Genomic DNA, 27,133 nt, shown 5'->3' with positions numbered 1-27,133 from the left:
AAAGGATCAATGTAACAAGGAGAGCTAATGATTCTAAATATATACGCACCCAATACTGGAGCACCCAGATACATAAAGCAAGTTCTTAATGACCCACAAAGAGACTTAGACTACCAGATAATAATAGTGGGAGGCTTTAACACTCCACGGTCAATATTAGACAGATCAATGAGACAGAAAATTAACAAGGATATCCAGGACCTGAACTCAGACCTGGACCAAGCAAACCTAATAGACATCTTCAGAACTCTCCACCCCAAATCCACAGAATATACATTCTTCTCACCACCACATCACACTTACTCTAAAATTAACCATATAATTGGAAGTAAATCACTCCTCAGCAAATGCAAAGGAATGGAAATCAAAACAGTCTCTTAGACCATTCTGCAATCAAATTAGAACTCAGATTTCAGAAACTAACTCAGAACCGCACAAGTTCATGGAAACTGAACAACTGGCTCTTGAATGTTTACTGGATAAACAATGAAATGAAGTCATAAAGAAAGATGTTCTTCTAAACCAATGAGAATGAAGACACAACGTACTAGAATCTCTAGGAAACAAAGCAGTGTCTAGAGGAAAATTTATAGCAATAAATGCCCACATGAGAAGCAAGGAAAGATCTAAAATCAACACCCTATTGTCAAAATTGAAAGAACAAAGAACCAAGATAAGAAAAAAGTCAAAAGCTAGCAGAAGACAAGAAATAACTAAGATCAGAGCAGAACTGAAGGAGATAGAGACACAAAAAACCCTTCAAAAAAATCAATAAATCCAGGAGCTGGTTTTTTGAAAAGATCAACAAAAGAGACTACTAGCCAGTTTAATAAAAAAGAAAAGAGAGAAAAATCAAATAGATGCAATAAAAAACGACAAAGCAGATATCACCACAGATTCCACAGAAATACAAACCACCATCAGAGATTACTACAAACAACTCTATACACATAAACCAGCAAACCTGGAAGAAATTGATAAATTCGTGGACATTTACGCCCTCTCAAGCCTAAACCAGGAGGAAGAAGTAGAAACCCTGAATAGACCAATAACAAGGGCTGAAGTTGAGGCAGCAATTAATAGCCTACCAACCAAAAAAAGTCTAGGTCCAGATGGGTTCACAGCCGAATTCTACCAGACATACAAAGAGGAGATGGTACCACTCTTTCTGAAACTATTCCAAACAATACAAAAACAGGGAATCCTTCCCCAATCATTTTATGAGACCAACATCATCCTGTTACCAAACCCAGCAGAGACTCAACAAAAAAAGAAAACTTCAGGCCAATATCCATGATGAACATAGATGCAAAAATTTTCAATAAAATACTGGCAAACTGACTGCAACAGCACATCAAAAAGCATCATGATCAAGTAGGCTTCATCCCGGGAATGCAAGGCTAGTTCAACATACACAAGTCTATAAATGTAATTCACCACATAAACAGAATGAAAGACAAAAACCACATGATTATTTCAATAGAGAGAAGACCTTCGGCAAAATTCAACAGCCATTTATGCTAAAAACTCTCAATAAACTAGGTATCAATGGAACGTATCTCAAAATAATAAAAGCTATTTACGACAAACCAACAGCCAATACCATACTGCATGGGTAAAAGCTGGAAGTATTCCCTTTGAAATCTGGCACTAGACAAGGATGCTCTCTCTCACCACTCCTATTCAATGTAGTATTGGAAGTTCCAGTCAGAACAATCAGGAAAGAAAAAGAAATAAAGGGTATTCAATTAGGAAAGGAGGAAGTCAAATTGTCTCTATTTGCAGACATCATGATTGTATATTTAGAAGACCCCATCATCTCAGCCCAAAATCTCCTTAAACTGATAAGCAACTTCAGCAAAGTCTCAGGATACAAAATCAATGTGCAAAAATCACAAGCATTTTTATAAATAAATAACAGATTAAAAGAAAGCCAAATCAAGAGCAAACTCCCATTCACAATTGCTACAAAGAGAATAAAATTCTTAGGAATACAGGATGTAAAGGACCTCTTCAAGGAGAACTAAAAACCACTGCTCAAGGAAGTAAAAGAGGACACAAACTGATGGAGAAACACTCCATACTCATGGTTAGGACGAATCAGTATCATGAAAATCGCCATACTGCCCAAAGTAATTTACAGATTCAATGCTATCCCCAATAAGCTACCAATGACTTTCTTCACAGAACTGGAGAAAACCACCTTAAACTTCATATGGAACCAAAAGAGAGCCCGCATAGCCAAGTCAATTCTAAGCAAAAAGAACCAAGCTGGAGGCATCACGCAACCTGACTTCAAAGTATACTACAAGGCTACAGTAATCAAAACAGCATTGTACAGGTACCAAAACAGAGATATAGACCAACGGAACAAAATAGAGGCCTCAGAGGCAACGTCACACATCTACAACCATCTGATCTTTGACAAACCTGACAAAAACAAGCAATGGGGAAAGGATTCCCTGTTTAATAAATGGCGTTGGCAAAACTGGCTAGCCATATGCAGAAAGCAGAAACTGGACCCCTTCCTGACACCTTACACTAAAATTCACTCCAGATGGATTAGAGACTTAAACATAAGACCTAACACCATAAAAACTCTAGAAGAAAACCTAGGCAAAACCATTCAGGACATAGGCCTAGGGAAGGACTTCATGACCAAAATGCCAAAAGCATTGGCAACAAAAGCCAAAATAGACAAATGGGATCTGATGAATCTCCGGACCTTCTGCACGGCAAAATAAACAATCATTAGAATGAACCAGCAACCAACAGAATGGGAAAAAATTTTGCAGTTTACCCATCTGACAAAGGACTTACATCCAAAATCTACAAAGAACTAAAACAGATTTACAAGAAAACAAACAAACAAACCTGTTCAAAAGTGGGCAAAGGATATGAACAGACACTTTTCAAAAGAAGACATATATAAGGCCAACAAACATATGAAAAAATGCTCATCATCACTGGTCATTAGAGAAATGCAAATCAAAACCACATTGAGATACCATCTCACACCAGTTAGAATGTCAATCATTAAAAAGTCTGGAGACAACAGATGCTGGAGAGGTTGTGGAGAAACAGGAACACTTTTACACTGTTGGTGGGAGTGTAAATTAGTTCAAGCATTGTGGAAGACAGTGTGGTGATTCCTCAAGGACCTCGAAATAGAAATTTCATTTGATCCAGCAATCTCATTACTGGGTATGTAGCCAAAGGATTATAAATTGTTCTATTATAAGGACACGTGCACACAAATGTTCATTGCAGCGCTGTTTACAGTAGGAAAGACTTGAAACCAACCCAAATGTCCATTGATGATAGGCTGGACAGGGAAAATGTGGCACATATGCAACCTGGAATACTATGCAGCCATAAAAATCGATGAGTTCGTGTCCTTTGTAGGGACATGGATGAACCTGGAAACCATCGTTCTCAGCAAACTGACACAAGAACAGAAAATCAAACACTGCATGTTCTCACTCATAGGCGAGTATTGAACAATGAGAACACATGGACACCGGGAAAGGGGAGCATCACACTCTGAGGTCTGTGGGGGCAGACTAAGGGAGGGACAGTGGGGTGTAGGGAGTTGGGGAGGGATAGTATGGGAAAAAATGCCAGATATAGGTAATGGGGATGGAGGCAGCAAACCATATTGCCATGTATGTAACTATGCAACAATTCTGCATGTTCTTTACATGTACCCCAGAACCTAAAATGCAATTTAAAAAATATACATTTAAATAAACAACAAAAGACCAAAAATGTTATGTAGATATTTGCATCTCAGGACGTACTCTTTTGCTTGTACTGTTTTATTTGCTGGATTTGGTAAATTTTAACGATTCTTATGTATTAAGCATAATTTGAAATTATATCTCTTCATAATCTATTATCTATAAATCTTTTTGTTCATTTGTAGAAGTACTTTGTAAGTTTCTCTCGAGGAGAGACCATTCTCTCCTGGTTGCAAGATGGCTGCCACACTGTCAGCCATCTCACATGGCCATAGTCAAAAGTAGGAAACAGGTGAGTAGTCAGGGCAGTTAGAGAGCAATATCCTTGTATGCTTTTTTCATCAATGAGAAAAAAATATTTCCCAGAACCTCCCCAAACCCAGTAAACTTCCTTTTTCATCTCCTTGGTCTGAACTAGGTCACATAAAAATGTCTAATTTTGAGAGTGTCTGGGAAAGCTGGTAATTTTATCAGCCTGTATAGTGGCAGGCAGACAAAGGAGGAGGTCGTTAGGCAAAACCGGGATAGTGGCTGATCCTTAAAACCTCATGTGATCAAACAAGACCATTTATGGGAAAATTATCTAGAGCTACTGTATTTAAACCCACATCAGAGGCTCATGACTCTCTAATAATATATCAAACCGAGAACTATCCTGCATAATTTAAGTGGTGCCTATAAGGAAAGCCTTCCTATAAGGAAATAATTCAGAAAACAGAATATAGGAGAAGATTTCAAAGAGCTTAATGTTGTCAACCAAATGATATCCTAGGCCTTCCAGGATCCAGGATGCTACTTACTAATAAGTCATAAGTAGAAGAGTAAGAAGCAGTTCTTTCACTAAATCATAACATGCCCTGAATTAAGAATAGAGTGTCCTGATGAATTTAAATGGGAAAACAAACTGATAAAGGTCTGGGAATCTCTCTTTCCAGTTCTCTCACCACCCTCCCAGTGGCTACTCCTGAGTTCACTCCCTGAGCACAAGCCCAGCAGCCTTTTATGCATAAAGCAGAATTAGTCAATGCAGCAGAAATTAAGCTACACCTTAACAATAAGCATTTGGTGACTCGTGGAGGCACGCTTCATGAGAGAAATGTCAGGGACTTGGCAGATACAAATGTCTGAAAGAAAATATTCCAATAGAATGTACTGAAACACACAAAATCCAAGCCACAAGCCAAGCTTTCTGGAGGAATCCAAGCATATCCAGGGTTTTCTGGGAAAATCAGACAGATTAAAAATATATATAATACTTAAAATAGAATTCCAAATTAATGTCTCTTCATTTCTGTATGGAAAGGATGTATCTGGGGTTAAAGCTACCATGCTAAGCAAATTTAGATTTGGTATTCATTAAATCCTTTTTAACTGAAGGTGGTAAACTTTTTTTTCCTACCAACATATATCCGTCAGTTCTCTACTTGCTCATCCTGATCAGAGGTAAATCCAAACAAATTCAAGTGTATAATATTTTCTCCTGCAGTTTAACAGGCACATACACTTGCTGTGCAGTTAGCTAATAGGCACTGAATCAGAGAAGTCACCTTTTAACTCTTCTTTGCTGCCTTTTCTGGACACTTGAGGGAATATACGAAATAGAGGTCGAAAGCTAAGTGTATACAAGGGAACTTCCTTAGAAGCGGAGCAAGCAAAGGAAAGGTCCTTGTGGAAGAGACAGTGCAAGGATCCCCCCAGGGCAGGAGATGTCACAATTAGGCCAGCCCACAGACCCCAGGAGACTCTGCACAGAGTGCATGCCATCAAGAGCCTCCAGATACCCTTGAACTCAGCTCTGCTGTGAAACTGTGACAGAGGGACTGTCCAGAACTCAGTCCAAGCTGAAAAGAGACTCTAAACTGCTGTTCTCAACCAGAGACATTTTCCCCACGTAGGGGATATTAGGCAATATCTGGAGACATTTTTGCTTGCTACAACTGAAGGAAGTAGTGCTTCTGGCCTCTAGTTAGTAGAAGCCAGCGATGCTGTTAAACATCATACATTGCAAGATGCCATCTTTAAAAAAAAATTAACTAGCCCGATGTCAAGAGTGCCCAAATTGAGAAGCCCCGCCTAAACTGTGAGACAGGAAAGCCAAGGTTGGGAAAGAGGAAGAGCTGCATCTTACGCGTATCTTTATCAACAGCACTCAGTACTTTATACTGAGAGCAGTAAACCCATTGTAAATCTGGGTCTACTGTTAACACATTCATAAGCTTTGAACCTGATCAAATCGCTTTGTCTTATTCCACTTTAACTTTCTCATCTGTAATTTGGGAATGATAACAATATCTAACTAATACAGGTTGAGCATACTGCAATACAAAACTGCCTGTGACTGGGTAATTTATAAAGGAAAGAGGTTTAACTGACTCAGTTCAGTGTGGCTGGGGAGGCCTCAGGAAACTTACAATCATGGTAGAAGGGGAAGCAAGGCATCTTCTTCACAAGGCAGCAGGAAAGAGAAGAGTACAAGCAGAGGAAATGCCAGACATTTATAAAACCATCAGATCTCATTATCATGAGACTCATTATCATGAGACGAGCATGGGTGAAACCACTCCCTTGATCCAATTACCTCTACCTTGTCCTGCCCTTGATACGTGGGGATTATGGGGATTACAACTCAAGATGAAATTTTTGGGTGGGGACACAGCCAAACCATATCAAGCCCAAATCCAAAATGTTCAAAAATTCAAAACATTTTGAGCACTGACATGGCTGAGATGCTCATTGAAGCATTTCAGATTTTGAAGTTTTGGATTAGGGATGCTCAATCTTAAGTATAGAGTAGAGCTATCATGGCCAGATAGGTCAGCGAGAACCAGCCCTAAAAATCAAGGCTGGAGGGAGGGCAGCAGGGCTTCCTGAACAGTACCTTCCCACCTCATAGCTTCTCCCCATCGTATGTGCCAAAGTGCCAGCATACATTTGACATTGCCACTGTTTCCTTGTGTATTTAAGAGGTGATCCATTAGTTTTATGCCCCTACATTCACTTGACAGATGCTTTTCCATGTTTTCCCTCACTGTTCAATTCCATTCATGCCTCTGTGGGTTGCTGCCTGCAACTCTTATACCACAGTCTTCCCTCAATATATCCCATTATTAGCATGTCAGACTCCGCCAGAAAACACTCAGAGAGCCACCCCTCTGTATATTCCCAAGCCTACCATGAACATAAGGAGGGGTGTGTATCAGGTTTGTATGTGAACGAAACTCAGCCAGAAAATACTTAGGGAAAGACTATACTTTCAGGTGTCATTTCTATAGTTTGTTACCAGAAAATATTTAGGGAGAGCCACCCCTCTTCTTTACATTCCCAACCCTACCATGAACACAAGTGTGTGGGTATGTGTGTGTGGTTTGTATGTGAACAAAAGAAACTTTATTGGGGGATTGAAACTAGTGAGATTACAATGAAACAAATGAAATCTAAAACCTGATGCAGAATACCCCATGCAGTACTTTGCCTCATAGGAGTGCACCATCTTCTAATCTTTCCTCAGTGCTCAAGATGCACTCTTCATTTTCTCCAAGACAGACATTATGATGAACTGAACATTGGTGCCCTCCAAAAATTCGTATGTTGAAGGCCTAACCCCCAATGTGATGATATTTGGCAGTGGGGCCTTTGGAAAATAATCCATGAGGGTGGAGACCTCATAGGATTAGTGCCCTTTAAGAAGAGACATGGGAAAGAGTCTCTCTCTCTCTCTCTCTCTCTCTCTCTCTCTCTCTGTGTGTGTGTGTGTGTGTGTGTGTGTGTGTGTGTGAAAATACAGCAAGAAAGCTGCCATCTGTAAACGAGAACCTAACCACGCTGGCACTCTTAGACTTCCAGCTTCCAGAACCATGGGAAATAAATGTTTATTGTTGAAGCCACACAATTTATGATATTTTGTTATAGCAGACCAAGCTAACTAAACAGACCAGTTCTTTATTTCTCCCCAGTGTAAATCACTACCCTACTCTACAAACAGGGGCCGGATTTACATTGGAATCCAACCTCTTCCTCTCACTAAAATAATTTCAAAGTCTGAACTGTTCAAACTAGGAGATCCACACAAGACCTCCACACAGCAGGGAAGACCTGTGAGGCAGGTACCCTTTAATGTCATGAGTTGGTGGGGCACAATGTGATATCTAGTCCTCTTCCAAGTCTCCCTGTCATTCATTCCATGTCATTATCTCTTGAACCCACTCTAGATTTCCACCGCTCATTTCTGAACTCCCTGTGCTATGGCCATCAAGGACCTCCACTTTACCAAATCCAATGGCCAGGTTTTCAGTCTTGATTTTACTGGATCTGTCAGCATTATTTGATTCCGTTCATCACCACCTTCTTAAAACATGTTCTTCACTTGGCTCCAGGGACATCACACCCATTGGTATTACTCACGTCTAAACTGACTTCTCCACGCCATTGCTGGTTCTACCTCACCTACCGAGCCTCTCAACTTTGGAGTGCCCCAGGGCTTAGTCAGAAGATCTTTTTTTCTGCCTACATCCATTTTTAAGTAAGCTCATCAGCCTCAAGACTTGAGTACCAATCTATGATTCCTAAACATTTTTCTTCAGTCTAGACCTCTCCTATGAAATGCAGATCCTACTTTGCCATTTGAAGATCTGGCTGACCTCTCAAACATGTTTAAAACTGAATTCCTGATTACCCTTCAATAGTAACTCCAGCCTTCCAATTGCTCAGACCAAAAATCTAGAAGTCATCTGTGACTCTCTTTCTCTCACATCCCACATTCAATTGTTCAGTGAATATATCTAGAATCAAACCTCTTCTTTCCCCCTCTTTGTAACTTGATCCAAGCTACCATTGTTTTTCTCCTGGATTACTGCAAGAGATTCCAAACGGCCTCCCTAGTTATTTCCAACACGTATGCCACAATGTTTCTACTACAAAATCAGACCTTATCACTCCTATGCTAGAATCCCTACAATGTTCCCCCATTCAACTCAATAAAACTTAGTCCATAAATCCTCTAAAGGACCATAAGCCTGAATGCTCTGTTCCTATTTGGCCTCATCTCTTACTTTTCTCCCCAGTTTCACTCTTTTCCAGCCCCTCTGGCATCCTTGCCTTTCCTGGTAATTTCCTACCTAGAACACTCCTACCTCTGACATCTAAAAGGCTTAGCACTCAAACTATCACCTCACAATTCTACTTAAAATTGAAACCTCTTCCAACCCACACTCTCTTTTGCCTCTTTCTGCTTTCTCTCCATAGTAATCCTTTGCATCTGACATATTACTTATGTTAATTATTGCTTTGAACTCTTTTCCCTCTCTGGAATGAAAAAGCTCCATGATGGTAACCTCCATGATATCTTTCTTTTGTTCACTATTTTATTCTCAGCAACTACATCTGTGTTGGACACATTGTATGCACTTAGTAAATATTTATTGAATGAATAAATGGACATTAGAACACACATACATATCTCTCAATGACAACAATTCTTGGAGAGACAGTCAAATTTTTTCTTCATTTTTAAAGGTATTTTTACAATACTTCAGTCTGATTATTCTATTTTTAATTTTTAATTTTTTTTTTTGAGATGGAGTCTCACTCTATAGCCCAGGCTGGAGTACAGTGGCCCAATCTTGGATAACTTCAACCTCCGTCTCCTGGATTTGTGCAATTCTCCTGCCTCAGCCTCCTGAGTAGCTGGGATTACAGGCATGTGCCACCACACCTGGCTAATGTTTTGTATTTAGTAGATACAGGGTTTCACCATGTTGGTCAGGCTGGTCTTAAATTCTTGACCTCAAGTGATCCACCTGTCTCAGCCTCCCAAAGTGCTGGGATTATAGGCATGAGCCACTGTGAATTTTTTTAGAGACACAGTCTTTCTCTGTTGCCAAGGCAGGAGTACAATGGCATGATCATAGCTCACTGGAGCCTCAAAATCCTAGGTTTAAGAGATCCTTCTTCTTCAGCCTCCCAAGTAGCTGGGACTATAGGCATGCACCACCATATCTAGCTAATTAAAAAGCAAATATTTACAGAGATGGGTTTTTGCTATGTTGCCCAAGCTGGTCTTAAACTCCTGGTCTCAAATGATCCTCCCACCTCTGCCCTTCAAAGTGCTGGAATTACTGTGGTGATATTATGTATCAATTAAAAACCTGAGTTTTTAATTGATACATAACATTAGTGTGTATTTATAGGGTACATATGATACTTTGCTACATGCATAGAATGTAATAATCAAGTCAGGGTATTTAGGACATCTGTCACCTCGAGCATGTATTATTATTATTATTATTATTTTGGTTGCCCAGGCTAGAGCGCAGTGGCACGATTTCGGCTCACTGCAACCTCCGCCTCCTGGGTGCAAGTGATTCTCCTACTTCAGCCTCCCAAGTAGCTGGAATTACAGGCACCCACCACCGTGCCCAGCTAACTTTTGTTTTAGTGGAAACAAGGTTTCACCATCTTAGCCAGGCTGGTCTCAAACTCCTGACCTCATGATCCACCCACCTCGGCCTACCAAAGTGTTGTAATTACAGGTGTGAGCCACCATGCCCGGCCAAGCATGTATTATTTCTATGTGTTGGGGACATTTCAAGATCTCTTCCAGCTATTTTGAAATATATAATACCAAGAAAAGGAAAATTGTTCATTAATGTAACCTAATTTGTATAGCTTCTCTATCTGGGCATGGATACCTCCATTTAACACTGATTTTCAGAGCAGCTTCTGTTTCCCTTTCCCAGTTCCATACAATGCCCAGGAACCTGCAGATACATAGAAAACAGGTCCCATTATAATGCCTACCCAACAGAAACTTCACTCTCTGCTGGGTTCATTTGTAGGAACATGGAAAAATATAAATGTCTCTTGTTCAAATTTTTCTTTACTTTGAACAGATCAAATTCTTTAGCAGAGTATTCTCTTAAATGGTTTCCAATCTTTCCATCAGCTGAAGGGCTGTAGAGTAAGAATTTATTTATTTATTTATTTTTTTGGGGTGGGGGAGACAGAGTTTCGCTCTTGTTACCCAGGCTGGAGTGCAATGGCGCGATCTCAGCTCACCGCAACCTCTGCCTCCTGGGTTCAAGCAATTCTCCTGCCTCCGCCTCCTGAGTAGCTGGGATTACAGGCACACACCACCATGCCCAGCTAATTTTTTGTATTTTTAGTAGAGACGGGGTTTCACCTTGTCGACCAGGATGGTCGCGATCTCTCGACCTCGTGATCCACCCGCCTCAGCCTCCCAAAGTGCTGGGATTACAGGCTTGAGCCACCATGCCCGGCTAAGAATTTATTTTTAGGCTATCCAGAGAAAATATTCAAGGTGTTGGGACTGAAGGAGAGCTCTTCTAGATGTTTATAATTTGGCTACAGCTCTGCTTAGAGGAATGTATTTTAAACATTAAGAGACCTTAACAGACCTTAAGAGACCACCTACTTCAATCCAAACAGGTAAAGGAAGCACATGTCCTGAAGGCCTGTATGGTTATTCAGAGCTGGGGATCAAAGTCCGTAATCTCTCTGAGCCTCTGTTTATTCAACTGCAAAGCTGAAATAGTAATACTATTTTAGTACCTGCCAGGATTAGAGATGGCTCCCTCTGTAGACTGAGCCTTACCTTACTTCTCTGAATTGCAGACAGAAGGAAGTTGCAGAACTCCAGAAACCAGAGATCAGTAAAGGGAGTTTTCTCTCCCTCTATTCCCCATCCATGAAAATGCTATAAAAAAATTCAGGTATCATTCTCCCTGCTCCCAGCTCTCTGCCAAAGTTGAAATATTTTGCTGTCCAGCAGTCCCAGGCCTTTGAACTGGAACAGCTTGCTTGGTCAGAGAGAAGGACCCAGAGGAGTTTGCCTACAACCCTCAGAAACCACAGACATAAACTGGCAACTACTTCAAAGGCAGAGGATGTTCTTGCTTTTTTAGAGAATTCCCAAGTGGAAACAATGGACCAAAGGAGACAGTCAGTCATATTTCTCTTTCTTCATAGACACACACACACACACACACACACACACACACACACACATATATACAGACATTCATACATATATTTGTTGTTTTGTTCTTTAATAGAAACATTAGAAAGCAAGCTAGCACACTTTTAGACAGACAGAATCTTCCCAGGAAATTTGCAAGCATTGCATGTTCTTTTTCCTTTTTAAATATGTATGGTCTATCTTCTGGGAAAGGGCACACAGATCTTTATAGTACCTTTATTAAGAAAAGCAGCAATCATTACAGCCTTGTTAATTCTGCTTTCTACCAAATATATATATTTATTTTACATGCTGAGTATATGTGGTGGGGGTGGAGGAAAGGAGGCGCTTAAAGCCTATAATGAAGATTTCATTGTGGGAGATAAATAATAATTACAGATTTCATAGTGATACAAGATTCTAGTGAAATCAGTATATAAACGTGCAGCACAGTGTCTAAGTATTCTGTACTTAATAAATGCTAGTTCCTTCTGTCCTTTGTATTTTTTATCAAAATGATAGCTGGTGAAGTTTAATTCTTCAACAGTTTCCTGATATCTCTTATTGCCTCTGAGAAAAAAAAAAAGGCACAAACACAAGAATGCCCTTTATTTAAGCAGACAGAAAGAATGGGATAAGGCAAGTGCTGGTGGAGACAAGATTTTTCCCCTCCCTGAACTGGTTTCAGTACATGCACATGATGGCATGTGGACAAGTTAGAGAGGGTCAGAAGCTATTGAGTTATTTTTGTAGACATAGAAATGATTAAATTATATTACACTTCATTAACGGGAAACAACAAAATGAATCATGGTATATTCCATACCATGAAATACCAAGCAGATATTACCAATAATGAAATAGATCTCTACATAGAAATTTAATCCTATTTTTACATATACAGATATAATATATAATCATATCTATATGTAGAAAATATAATCATATAAGCACAGAGGCATGTAAAATATATGTGATATATCTAATCTATATACTAGATATATTTTTGGTATATTAATTAGATACATCATATATATTTTATATGCCTCTGTGCTTATTTGTGCATATATGTATATAATTATGTGCTTATATAAGAAGTTTATGTATCTGAAAAAACACAATTCAAACAGTTATGTATGAAATGTTTGATGAGGAGAAAAGGGATTTTCATTTTTTTATGCCGTACATGTAGCACAAACCTTTAATTCTCATTGACTATCCATATACTTTTGCAATTTCCCATTTTCCCACACAGTTAGGTGGGATCACATAACTGGTTTCAGCCCATGACATGTAAGCAGAAGTGACATACATCACTTTCTCTCTGGGATACTTGAAGTTGTAAGTGTCCCTCAAGCAATCTCCCTACTACAAAAAAGCAGCAGCCTGGATCACTGTTACCCACAGAAGATAGCTTCCCAGGTGTATGCCCAACGTGACCTAAAAATGTGTGAGTGTGCATATGTGCGTGTGGGAGGGGATTCTTGTGTAAAGGCCCTGAGAGATGGAAGTTCGTTAATGTAGTAGTAGTAGTTGTCTATTGGAGGGTAACAAATTACTCCCCCAGCCCCCACCCCTAAAGCTTAGCAGCTAGAAGCAACCGATACGTATTATTTCACAGGCCAGGAATCCAGGAAGAGTTCTGGCTCAGAAGCCCTCATGCAGCTACCATTAGAGTGTTGCCCAAGGCAGCAGACATCTCAAGGCTCTACTGTGGCTGGAGAATCTGCTTCTAACCCCACCCACATGGCTGTTGGTCTCAGCTCCTTGGTAGCTGTTGGCTAAAAACATGTATGACCTCTCCATAGGGTTGCTCATGACAAGGCAGCTTACTTCCCCAGAGAGAGACTTGAGGATAAAAGAGAGAGGGGCATAGAGAGAGGGAACAAGTGTAAGCCACAGTCTTTTTGTAACCTCATCTTAGAAGTGACATTTATTCTGTTGATTAGAAGCAAGTCACTAAATCCAGCCCACATTCAAGGGGATGGGAAATGCACAAAGGCATGAATAGCAGGAGCTGGATTCCCAGGGACCATCCTTGCAGCTGACTACCACAGGCAGCATAACCTAGCCTACCACAAACAATGTAATATTCTTCTCTGTTTAAACATTTTTATAGCAAGCATGCATTATTTTTATAATATAAAAACTAGGCACTAAAACCTTATATAGCATGTTTTTTTTTTAAGAAAACTACCTAATTAGAATCTCAGAAGTTCTTCCCCCACCCAAAGATTGTTACCTAAGGTGATAAACAACTAGTAAAATTACCCATTTTGTCTCTACTCAAAGTAACTTATTACTCTCGAGTTCTTAAATGCACATCTTGAAAGTGACTTATTTTATCTCTGCTTCATTTGTGCTTTTGTCACACTAAAGACACTTCGTTTGCTAGAATCTAAACTACTAGGAGGTCTCCTGAGCATTTTCTGCAGAAAAATACTTTCCTCTCCATTTCCTTAGTGTTAATTGTACAGAGCAGCAACCTTTGAAGTGAGAATACAAAGTGAACCAGACAGCAGCTCCCTTTTAAACCTAGGTCCCCAAAGTTGACATCGAGCTTTGAAGACGCTGCCTTTTATTAATTAGCTAAAGATTTGCTCGAAGTTGCTGCTGTACAACCACCTCACTGTTTACCTTCATCTTCACTGGAGCTTTTCAATATTCTAACATAATCAGGCAACTGGGAGATGAGCTCACCAAGCCAGCAGGATTTGGGTCAGCCTTACAGGATAATCATACATCTCAGATGTCTTTCTTGAAGAATCTGAAAAGGAAGAAGATAAAAGTGAACATGAATAGTAAACACCTTTAAAAAGGGGGGGTAAAGACCAAAACTTCTCGGGGTTTTCTCTGTATTTGGAAGGAGAGGACTAAACAAGCAAAAGCCCAGAGGTATCTTTAGTGGGAAAAATACCAAGGTAAAAATGAAGTGATACAGGAGACAGAATCTAGAAGATAGGAAATAAGATCAAATAGAATAGGGAATGTCAGGAAGATTGCCATTGATGGTGTAGTAGGTTTCAGCTTTCTAAATAGTAGACATCACATTCCACACCATATTGAGAGTGAACGTGCTTTGACTGCCTGTACCCTTTTTAAGAGCTAGGTAGGATTCAAGTGAATCTAACAGCATGATAAAGTTGGCAAGTGATTTTAAATCATTTTTAATAGTTGCAGTTTGCAAAATAATGGGTCCCATGGGAAGACAGTGAGTAGTTTTCACCACAGCTGGGTAGTCCCCATAACTTCCTTCAATTTTCCTTTAAAAATCCACATCAGCAATGTAATTGTCTGCCTCACTGTTTCCCTTCCACCCCGATGAAAGACAGAGTGCATTGAAGGGAATAATAATGTGACATTCGATGAAGTGTTCTCAAGCAAAGCCCTGGGCTGGCTGGAAAGTGGGGGTGGGATCCAGAGATGAAAGGGATACCACTTCTGGATGGGAGCATCACCTCCTCACAAGGCAGACCACCCTATCACTGGATGCCTCTGATTCTTGGAAATAAACCCAAATCTAGTCCTTTGATTTCTTTTTGGTGGAGGGACTCTGTTTCCCTCTCTGAAAATGCACAGGATTTCAACCTGCCACCCCACCTCTACCCATACCTCTTACAGTCCTGGGTATCACACAGCCAGAGCAATTTGGAGGAGACCACTCTGGGACAAAGAGAAAGAAGATGCATAATGACACACTTTGTCATCATCCTTCTTTCAGAGTATTTTGGCTCATGTTTATTTTACATGTTGGCTTTCACTCAGGTTTCATTTGAAAGAGCTTGGAGACAGGAAAAGAAAAACTTCTTTTTAAAGAAATTGATAAACGATCCCAAAGATTAGCAGTAGCTTTAAAAAAAAAAAATCTTCTAGAGTTGGAAATTCTCTTAGGCATGAAATATGGGGGAAATACTAAAACTGGTAACAGATTCATATTCAGAAAATTGCCCAGGACCTTCCAAGAGACCGTAAAAGTGCTTTACCTCAGCTTTCCTCATTGGACTTGTCTCTCTCAGGTCTACTAGTCTAAGAGTCTATCAGTGGATAAGGATTTGCTGTTAGTTAGAATTAAGTATAGCTGCACATGGCAGAAAATCTATCCCAAAACTTGGAAGCATGGTGGCTCCACAGAGTCATTGGGGTTCCATGTGCCTCCCAGCTGTCTCTAGGGTCTGGACTACATCATCACTACCCACAAAATCAAATAGAGATTTAGAACCAAATCTGGATTTCCAGGCAGCAAAGGAGACAAAGGAAGAGAAGATACACACACACAGTCCTTTAATGAGGTTTCCAGAAATGCCTGTATCAGTTAACTCTTCACAAATAATGCTGTGTTAAAGTATTCTTATGCCTGTGGCTCTGATCTAGTCTGGGCTCAGCAGGGTGGCTCTGCTTCAGGCTGCTAATCTGACCAGCCTTGGCACCACGCTGTGATTTGGACTTCGGTCTGCCTTATGTGTCTTCACTCTATTGCCCAGGCTAATAAACTCAACAACTTCTAGAAACATGTTCTTTCCATGGAAAAGTTCAAATGCTCCCAGAAAGACAAACAAAAATGTGCAATGCCTCTTAGGGTATAAGGTTTGAATTAGCAAAAAGTCCCTTCTACCTACATGCCATTGCCAAAAGAAAGTCACATCGTCAAGTTCAGTATCAATCACATGGAAAGTATACTCTTTCTATGAAAGTTGAAGGTGAGGAATGAATATTTTTTGAATCATAATATATTACACCATCGTCACCAGGGTTCCCCAAGACTTGTACATTTGGTGATTCACTAGAAGGACTCACCAGATGCAGAAATCATTACATTCCAGTTATGGTTTATTACAGTGAAAGGATACAAAGCAAATTCAACAAAGGAAAAATACATGGGGTGAAGTCCAGAGGAAACCAAGGGCAAACTTCCAAGAGTCTCTCACAGTGGAGTCACTCAGAAAGCACTTATTTCTCCCAGCAACAAGATGCGAGAACCTATTCTGTGCAGGGGTCTGTCAGGGAAGCTTGTCTGAGTCTACTGCTTTTATCAGGTGTCAGTCACACAGGTATATAGTTTCTATATGACTAACCACAGTCACTGGAGTCCCAGACCCCAAGAAGGAAAGCAGGTATCCATCATAAATCACATTGTTGGCACAAACTATCCAGATAAATGGGTATAATGTGATTCATGCAAAGCACTCATCAGTTAAAACATTCTAAGAGCTCAATTCTGAGGAGTCAGCCAAGGGCCAGTCATGAAACAGGCCCTTAGAAAATTGCAAGATTTGCAACTTGAGGCGGCTAACACTTTCCTGTACACTACTCTATATCCTTTCCTCTGATAGAGAGTAAAATGTCATCACACTGACCACACCTAGGAGCAGGGGAGTCTGGGCAGGGTAATTTTTTTTCTAGGTGAATACATATCAAGCTAAGAAACTGTTTTACTCTTAAAAAAAAAAAGTTGAGAAGAGATTATGGGGTGCCACACTGGGCATTTGAGACGAATTGGAAAAGTGAGAATAAGACAGATCAGTTAGGGAACTATTACTACTTGACCACTGATGAAAATATTTTACCTCAACCAAGATGCCATCAATTACAAGACACATCATTATCTAAATACTGCTAGAAAAGGGGGGATACTGCTGCCAGTTAAACAATGGCAATGCTTTCATTTCACATACTTACAAGTATGAAACTCATCAACAAAGCTCAATGAATTTCCACACCCACGTAAACAGCACCCTGGATTAAGAACTAGAGCATTGTCAGAACCCTAGAAGGCCTGCTGTCGATTACTACCATCCTCCAAAAGTAACCATCATCCTGGCTTCTAACAACACAGACTTTTTCCTAGTTTTGAATTTTATATACATGAACTATACATCATGTATTCTTTTCAGTCTGGCTTTGTTCAACATTATGTTGATGATATTCACCATTACATGCTGTTAGAACATATTTGTTCTCATTGCTGTATAATATCCCATTATATGAATATACATAATGTAATGATCCATCACATTGACAGGCATTGGCTATTTATATTTTGAAGGTTTTACAAATAATGCTGCTATCAACATTCTTGTTCTTTTATTTAACTGAGTATATACATTTCTACTGGGTACATACATATCTAGAAGGAGAATTACTGGATCAGAGTAGATACAGATGTTGCCAAAATATTTTTCTGAAGTAGTTGCTCAGTTAACATTCACATCAGTAATATTTAAGAGTTTCAGTTCCAATAGCTAAATCAGCTTACAACTTGATATATTTGTATTTTAGCCTTCTCATGGGTAGTGTTATCAACTGTGATTTTAATTTGCATTTTCCTGATGAGTAAAGAAGCACCTTTCATATGTTTACTGACCATTTTATATCCTTGTTTGTCATGCTTTTGCTCATTATTAGGATGTTTGTCTTATTACTGGTTTGTAGTTCTTTTTATTGCACGGACTGTACCCCTTTGTCAGATATACATTTTGTAAATATTTTCTCCCATCTTGTGATTTGCTTTGTCCCTCTTTTAATGGTGTGTTTTGATGAAGAAATGCTCTTAATTCCTATGTAGTTCAATTTACTTGTCTTTATAATTAAAGAAATTAAAGCATTTGGGTTTGTGCTTAATAAATATTTGCCCAACCCAAGCTCAAAAAGAGAGTCTCTGATGTTATGTTTCAGTAGGTTCATTATTTTATCTCTCACTTTTAGATCTACAATCTAACTGTGGTTGATTTGCAGTATGGTGTCAGAAGGATGACGCTTTTTCCCTCATTGCGGACATCCAATACACCCAGAGCCTTCAGTGCAAGATCCCTTTCCCACTGCACTGGAGTATTACCTTTGTTACACTAGTCACATAGAATTTTTTGTTGTAGTTTTGAAAGATCTCTTTTAGAATTATTTCAATAAAATGTATTACATATAATGTTTTGCATATAGTAAAAGGAAAGTAAAAGCAAAATAGGCCAAAATATTTCTAATATTTTTAATCATTTAGTCTGACTCACTTTTCCAACTATTCAACTCAGAGTCATTGCTGACTGTTTCTCCACAAAGCATGGTCCTCTGTGCCATCAAGAATGTTGAAGATGTGGAAAAAGAAAGCACCACTCTTATCCAAGGATTTTTTTCAAAGACTTGACACTGGTTCTGTACATTTTCATGTCAATGTGCAGAAAATGAAAACGTGACCCTAGCTTACAGTGATTTTAAGATACAGTCTGACCTCAAACTTGTTAAAATGTGAAAGTATGTATGGCAAAAATCAAAGAAATATGGTTCTTGCTTAGGTCAGGTTACTAGAAGCCTGAGACAGAGATCCAAGTGAATGTGGTTTATTTAAAAAATGATTTTTAGGGGAAGAAAAGTAGCTTCTAAGAGAAGGAAAGACAATTAGGGAAGAAGTAAAGCAAGAATGTGATCTTGGGAAAAATCTAGGTCTAGTCTGCTCCACGCTGGGGAATGGGGAGGGAAACAGGTAGAAAGAACCTGTAGTTTTTTTGTCACTGGCTGCCAGCAGCAGAGGGCAGGATGGGTTGCAATCTCTTCACCTAGATTCCTTATTGACAAGAGCAAGTCTTAAAACAAACAAACAAACAAACAAACAAACAGCGATTAGCTGTGATCTTTAAGCATCAGCATTGGAAACAGCTGAAGGATGGGTACACTGGTAAAAGGAATACGAGCTACACAATAATATTTACTGTAGTCATAACATGTAAACTGTATCGAGCACTTACTATATCCTAGCCACACTTTTTTGGCAAATTAAGAAACTGAAGTTTGGAGAGGTAAATTTACTCATCCAGAGTCAATGGCAGAGTTTGGGCACAGGCAGTCTGACTTCAGGACTCTTGCTCTTAATTAATATATTACTTCCAGATAAATTCAAACAGGGAATTAAATACATGATTTAAGTGGGAGAAGGGAGAAACTCCTTGTGTACTTGAAGCTGGGCAAGTAAGCAAGAGATCATGTTCATTTTTAAAATGTTAATTTCTCCAAATTCACAATTTTTTTTTTTTACCTTCAATTCTGTTTTGTTTTTAGATTTCTAGACAGATTCTCATCACACACTTGGAGCCAAAGATACACCTTTAGTGCTGGGCAATTGTTGTCATCTTTGGTTTAGCCCTCTTGGACATTTATGAGCCCCTCATCATCAATGTCTATTATGTAGAAGTAGCAGTTAAGTCTTTGTCTTGGGATAATAGGGGTTCTTTGTAATACACATGACTGATTTTCTTATAGTAGCAATGATTACTTTGGCTCTTATAATCTTGGTTTTTATTCCTTCCTGTGACATTCAAAATTGTTTTCTTCCTACATTTTTTCAATAGCTTTAAATAGCATTTCATAGGCACAGACAGCAGAAGGCTAAGAACCATCTTTATGTCTATTTGATTGACTTGTCCTCAAAAGCAGCAAAGAAATTGGATCTCTGCAAAACCAGTGGGTCTCATGTTGAAATTCTTATCTAGTTTTTTGGTCTTAACCCTCACTGAGTCACCTTCTTTCCCTCTCTACCCTCCATACCCACATCCCAAAGAGGTGCTATTAAAAAGAAAAAAGTACTTTAAAGTGGCAAGCCCCCATACAAACCAAGCCAACATAGAAGTCTGCATCCTCAAATACAAATCAGTGATTAAAGGGGTTTGCATTGGAATTTCCAAAATCAATTTCTGCATTCCCTAAGCTTCTCTTATAGTAACAATGCAAGCCCATGGTCATCAGCATTACCCAGGGACCGCTCTGAATCCCAAATAGCTCTTCTGGTTGCACCTGCTAGAGATCTAGGCCCTCATAACTAACTTCATGCTTCATAACTGAGCCAAATGATAGGCAATCCAAACCCCCAATGGTTCCTTGATGGTACATACAGAAGAAAAAAAATGGTGCTAAAAATGGTAGGAATGAACATCAGCAGTTGGCTGTGATTAGAGTTTCATAGAAGCCAAGACACTCTAAGGGCAAATCTGATTTCTATTGTGAAAATTGTGTTTAATCTTCAATTTGCAAGTAAGACACCTAGAAAAATGTAAGAGCTCACATTTCTGCTTCAACCGTTGTTGTTCAACACCTTTCACCAGGGTGAGGGCAGAAGGGATTGCTATTCTACAGGACGGCCCAAGGTATAATTCAGAGGGGATAGAGTTGATCTTTAACATCTTTTTATGTATATAATTTTATTATTTATTTAGAGACAGGGCCTCACTCCATTGCCCAGGCCAGAGTGCAGTGGTGCAATCTTGGCTCACTAAACCTCTGCCTCCAAACTCAAGAAATCCTCCCACCTCAGCCTCTTGAATAGCTGGGACTACAGGTGCATAAGTTTTGTTTTGTTTTGTTTTGTTTTGTTTTGTTTTGTAGAGACAGTGTAGAGACAGGGTTTCGCCATGTTGCCCTAGCTGGTTGTGAACTCCTGCCCTCAAGCAAGACCCCAACCTGGGCCTCCCGAAGTGCCGGGATTATAGGCATGAGTCACCATGCTGGGCCTCCAATGTCTTTTTAAACCATTCTTTTAGTGTCCCTAACTCTCTCCAGGGACACCTGATGCTCTAGACATCATTTTCTCCTTTCTTTAATGTAACAATTTAAAGTTATTTGAGCAGAAATTAAGGCCTTAATACAAAGAAGTGGGATCTCCAATTATGGACTTTTAAGTAATAATGAGTAGTTTTAGAGAGTAGAGAGGCTTCTAGCTGATCATGCTATGTAAGCAACATCAATGACAAGAAAAATTCTGCTGCTCTGGAAAGTACTGGATATGAAGACATTTAAGAAGTCTGTAATTCTTATCTTCTATTCATAGTTCTGTGTTTTTCCAGCTGCCACTGTTACATTTCTTAATCTTGGTGGGAAGAGGATAGCTGGGGGCTGGATTTCCCCATTGATAAATATAGACACATTATAAAAGAATTTGCTTCCCTCATGTCAGGAAACGGAACAATGTCAAATTTTTTTCATGGAGATTTAAATGAATCTTAACGCCTTTCTTCTGTAAACTAATAAACAAAGCCCCCTAATTCTGGAATATATTATTCCAATATTTATAGAGCACTAAGCAAAGTCTTTCCCCAAAATTTTCTCATTTACCTTACCATTACTCTGTGAAATAGGATAGCCTGTGTATTATTATTATTCCCACTTCAGAGAGTAATTGACAGACCCATGTCTACACAACAGCTGATGGATGGGTCAGAATGTTGCCCAGTATTCTGGTGTCAAGTCGTATGGTCCTTCTACCAGCTCTCTGATTTGTGGAGAAGCATAAGGACCCAATATTTGTGCTTTATTATGATACTGTCATCTGTGACAACAGTTACCTCACCCTGTTTTTATAAGTTTGGCATTAAAGACTGGCTTTGTCAACAAGTCTATTCAAACTAATTTCATGTGTCTTATCCCTCCTTCTAGTTCTCTTTTGTTGTTGTTGTTGACAAAGTTGGCTCATTTGATCCCTCTTGTTCCTTAAGATAAAACACACAGATGAATCTCTTCCTTCACTTAGGAAAGGAGTGGAATGAAACACTGAAAAGACAAAATACAGTAAAAGGAAAATAAGACAAAATCTTTATTACCTACATTTGAAAGGATTTTTTTCAGTGATAAAGCTACTTTGTATAGCTTCTTTAAAATCCTAGTAATAGTGAAAACTTATCTCAGTCAAAGGGCCTTCTTGAAAAATTCAAGAGCTGACATGTGAGTAGGAGTCAAACCCAAGAAAAAATATGGTTATGGGAAGTGAATTTGATCAACCATCCTTTCTTTTCTGAAAATCCCCACTTAACTAATGACTAGCACAGAAAGCAAGTGTATTCTAAGCTTCATTTGGTAGAATGGGAGCTTAGTATAAATCAGTGAACAATAAGATCAGCTCCCTTCCTCAGAGACAGACAGTAAACTATAAAGTAATGAACAATTCAATTTTATAGTGCTAACTGCTGTGGGGGGAAAAAAGCAAAGGAGCATATGACGACTTAGGAGAAGTAGCATTTATGACCGAAATTTTAAATAGGGTGATGGTGTTGGTCTCAGTAAGAAAGTGATGCTTAAGCAAAGACTTGAAGAGGTTACCCCTGGCAAGCCTGTGCAAAGGCCCCATGGCAGCAGTGTGTTTGCATGTTTGAAGGAGACCCATGTGGCTGTAGCAGAGAAATCAAAGGGACAGGAGATGAGGTTGAAGTGGGAAATGAGAGCCGCTTTTGTCAGGCCTCACTGTAAGAATTTGGGCTTTCACTCTAAGTGACAGCTTCTGAGGGAAGAGCCACGACTGACTTCAATCACTCTGACAACTATGCCGAGTATGCCAGGGAGAAGGAAGAGAAAGGAAGAAATTGGGAACCCAGTTTGGAAACTACTTCAGCTAATGAATTCTTAACCTTTTCTTTCATAGCCTTAATATTGCTGATAATACTATTTTTATTACTCCCTTCGCAAATGCCTCATAGCTGGTCTAACATCTGCCTTAGTATGTGGATATTCTTGGAATCTGTTCTCAGCTTTCAGGCTTCAGACAAAAACCTCAAGACTTAGAAGAGTCCCATTTTAACACCCTATAGAAAGGGCTTCTTCTCCTGTCCTGGTTATCTTAAGGGACATCACTTTTATGTGTGCCAGCCACAGGAGTAACTAGGTCATTTCAGAATCAGTCACCAAGCTGATAGCATCTCATTTGTTTCCTACCGGGCACCAATATCTGTGCTACGAATACAACAACAACAACATCCTTAAAGAGTTCACAGGCTAAGGGAAGAAAATAGATCTGTTAATAATAACTGTATATATAATAATAACTATAATTGGGGGAAAGTGATGGCTATGACAAGAGTCATATGAACCAAGTGCTATGGGAACAAAGAAGGGGTACTTAATTCTGCCTTTTGACAGGAGGACCCTTCAGAGGAAGCAGCATTTGAGTCAGCCTTGAAATTGAGTAGGAAACAGTCTGGCCTCAAACATGAATGCTAGCAATTATGCAGCAGCATCAAGGACCAGAGAGGGACCTAGTATGGCTGGCTTGTCATCAACTATGGAATAGTTTGTGATGAGGGGCAGGAAAACATATGATGGGGGATGAGACTGGAAAGTGTGCTGGGTCCAGGTCACTGGGGACTTCAACATTGTGCCAGAGAAAAGTCAGCAGCAATATTTAGGCCAGGGAGTGATAAAAATCTTATTTCAGATGTTAGAAAATTATTTGAAATCTGGAAAATAAATCGGAAAAGAAAAAATAACTATTGAATGGCATATTTCAAGATAAGAAATAACAGGAGCCTGACTAGGGCATAGAATGGGGGTGTGGGACAAAGCCAAGGGACATTTTGCAGGTAGAAAATAACAGGAGGACTGGAGTATAATTGCATAAATTATAAAGAAAATACACTACTCAAAGGAATTATATAGGACAGTAATACCATTAATCAGCTAATAACCACAGGGGGAGTAGTGGACTAAGGAGACGGGGCAAGATCCATGGTCATAGTTTTCTGCATATGAAGATTATTTTCTTCACTTAAATGATTATTACCATGCCAATGCTTCTGTGCCACAAACACAACATTCTGCCAGAGCTTGCACATAAACAAGCAGATGCGTTGGCAAGCAGAAAGGAAGAGTAAATTTAAAGGTAAAATTGGGAAGGCACCGTTGTAAGAAAAACTTTAGACAAATTCAATTTAACAAGGTTTGGGCAAAAAAATGATTCATAAATTACACAACATTCAGAGCCAGAAGTGGGTCAGAGACTCCACCCATAAGCACAGACAGACAGCTTTTATAGGATGAATATGGAAGCAAAGTAGAGAAATCACCTGTTGGCTATATGCAGGTGTTTGCCTTACTTGGGCATAGTGTGATGAGGCATTTGCCTTCTTGGGGCATGGTCTGATCAGTTGGCTGCTTGTGATTGGCTAAAACTTAGTTATTTGTTACAAAATATACTCCTAAATTAGATTTCAGTTTGTTTAGGTAGGAACTCAAAGTACAAGACAGACTCAGGCCTATGGTCTCCTGCTTTCTTAACAATGCAGACCAGTAAGAGGCCACATCCACAGAAATTGGTTACTCAGCTGCCACTAGAAATGTCCCAGGCAAGCAAGGCAAGAGTCCAGAGTTGATAAGGCCAGATTGAATATGTGGAATTGTTGATCTGGGATCCTGGAACAAGGGCTGTGTTCTCTGCTCCCCGCTGAGGATGGAGAGCCCTGGTGAGTGGGTGTTCATGTCAACTGAAAGGAAGTGAAGAACCTGAGGATGGGGCCTGCCCTCGCCCAGGGCCAACAGGCTCCTGCCAAAGCCACTTTCTGCCAGACTTGCTCTTTACACAGATCATATTTTGTCATGAAGTGAAAGCATTATTTTTTTTTCATTGAAATAGTTTAAAACGCACCAGCACATGTAGAAAATACAAAACTGTGTTAAGTACAGAACAGTTTCCCCTGATAATGGATACTAGAGGATACGCACAATAAGGTATTCAGGCCATGGAATTCCCTTACCGCCCTCTTTTCTCAGTCTCATCTTTGAAGGGAGACGTGAAGGAGTCAGAGAGAGGAAGCAGCACTTCGGGGAGAGAAAGACGTGGGTGGACTAAAAGGGAGATGGGAAGGGAAATCAGAGAAGTGAGGCAGAGGGAGGGAGGGGAGAAATGAGAGTGCAGTGCTCAGTACAACCACCTGAGCCAATTAAAACCCCACAGAGCAAACTCGGCATGAACAAGAAAGGAAGGAATCCATTCCAATGTAAGATGGGAGCAAGAATTGTAGACCATCCTCAGAAGGTACAATTATGTGTTCCTGTTTCATAAATGTGTGCCCGGAATGAGTGACAGAAGTGGGGCCTGCACCTCCATTTGAATGGTGCCAAACTAGATAAAACAGGTGCTCATTTGTTTTCTGATTTTAACCACTTCAAGCCAGCATTTCCATTACACAGCTGCCTCTCAATTAGTTTAAAAGCATCAGCTGGTTCATCTACCGTCTCATCGCCTCTTCCTATTTCACCAAGCCCTGCGTTCAGGCTTCTGGCTGACTCCTGAGTCCCAGACCTAGGGACAGTCCATTCCATTTCTTATTTGCGCTGTGGAAAGAGTGTTCAGATTCATAAGGATGCCCTCATCACAAAAACCTTGCTTGTTCTCTATCCTTCTTTGGTTCTATTTCAGAATGGAACCACTCTCAAATACAGCTAGACCCATATGACCGTCTCACTGAGGTTCCAGAAGCTAGATATACTGGGATTCTTAGAGGTCCAAAGGCAGCTCTAAGGAGGCACTGGGGAGTGGGTTGTTTCCTTGTGGCCAGAACACCTGGAGAGGTCCTTGTTCTATCAAATATGAGCAGGTCACTCCCTTCAGCTCTCTTGGCCTGATTGCCTCCACCGTAAAATAATAATGATGTTAAAGGCTTCCTAAACTAAAAATTCTATACCAGGGGTTCCTAATTTGTTTTCAGAAAAGCACGTATTTCCTCAGGAGAACCTCAGCAGGCTGAGGAGGAAGGCTGCTGAGCTCTCAGACAAGCTCCCTGACTGCCTACCCCAGTTCAACCATGGAAGTTGTTTATTAGAACTTGATGTACAATTTAATTCAAGTAAGAGGTCAGTAACCTTAAAAAATGGAAAAGCATGCTACTTTACAAATTATTTTTCTTCCACTTTTCCCCTGTAGTACATTCCCAATGAAGCCAACCCCCTCCCTCACTCCTATTTTTTAAAAAACAGGGACAATAACTGTATCAGTCCATCTTCACACTGCTATAAAGAACTTCCCTGAGACTGGGTAATTTATAAAGGAAAGAGGTTTAATTGCCTTATAATTCTACATGGCTGGGGAAGGCCTCGGGAAACTTACAATCATGGTAGAAGAGGAACAGGTACCTTCTTCACAAGGAAACAGAAGAGAGCGAGTGAGGTGGGAAGAGTCCCTTATAAAACCATCAGATCTCGCGAGAACTCACTCACTATCAAGAGAACAGTATGGGAGAAACCGCCCCCATGATCCAATCCAATCACCTCCCTCCCTCGACAGGTGGGGATTACAAATCAAGATGAGATTTGGGTAGGAACACAGAGCAAAACCGTATCAGTAACGCTTCCTTAAATCCAACCTCGATGCCCACCCGTCATTCATTTCCCTTCTTTTTGTGTGAACCACAGGGAGGATAGAGGACAGTATTCCCCACCCAATACAAAAGGCCCTTCAGGAGTTGTGGAATAGTTGTGGAATGTTCCTTCCATTGCCCTTTAGCTGTATCTCCTCTAAGCAGCATCATCCAGGTCCTGGCCTTTCTTTCATGTCTCCTGAGACATGCTATCTTCTTCTTTTTTTCTTTCTTTTTTTTTTTTTTTTTTTTTTTTTTTTTTAGACAGAGTCTCCCTATATCTCCCAGCCTGGAGTGCAGTGGCATGATCCTGGCTCACTGCAACC

At 39.9% G+C, this 27,133-nt stretch overlaps 1 long non-coding RNA gene across 1 annotated transcript in view; it reads right to left on the bottom strand.

The window, feature by feature from the left end:
- The window catches only part of LOC141581474 (uncharacterized), a 323,356-nt gene that overhangs the window by 177,337 nt on the left and 118,886 nt on the right, over window positions 1–27,133 (bottom strand). The window contains exon 8 of the long non-coding RNA XR_012514129.1: window positions 14,413–14,479. This is a non-coding gene — a long non-coding RNA (uncharacterized LOC141581474). The remainder of the gene's footprint in view (window positions 1–14,412; window positions 14,480–27,133) is intronic.

The sequence above is a fragment of the Saimiri boliviensis genome, chromosome 15 (assembly GCF_048565385.1).
Source record: "Saimiri boliviensis isolate mSaiBol1 chromosome 15, mSaiBol1.pri, whole genome shotgun sequence".
NCBI classification, from domain to species: domain Eukaryota; kingdom Metazoa; phylum Chordata; class Mammalia; order Primates; family Cebidae; genus Saimiri; species Saimiri boliviensis.
Note: the sequence above shows the minus strand (reverse complement) of the source record. Positions and strands in the feature narration are given on the sequence as shown.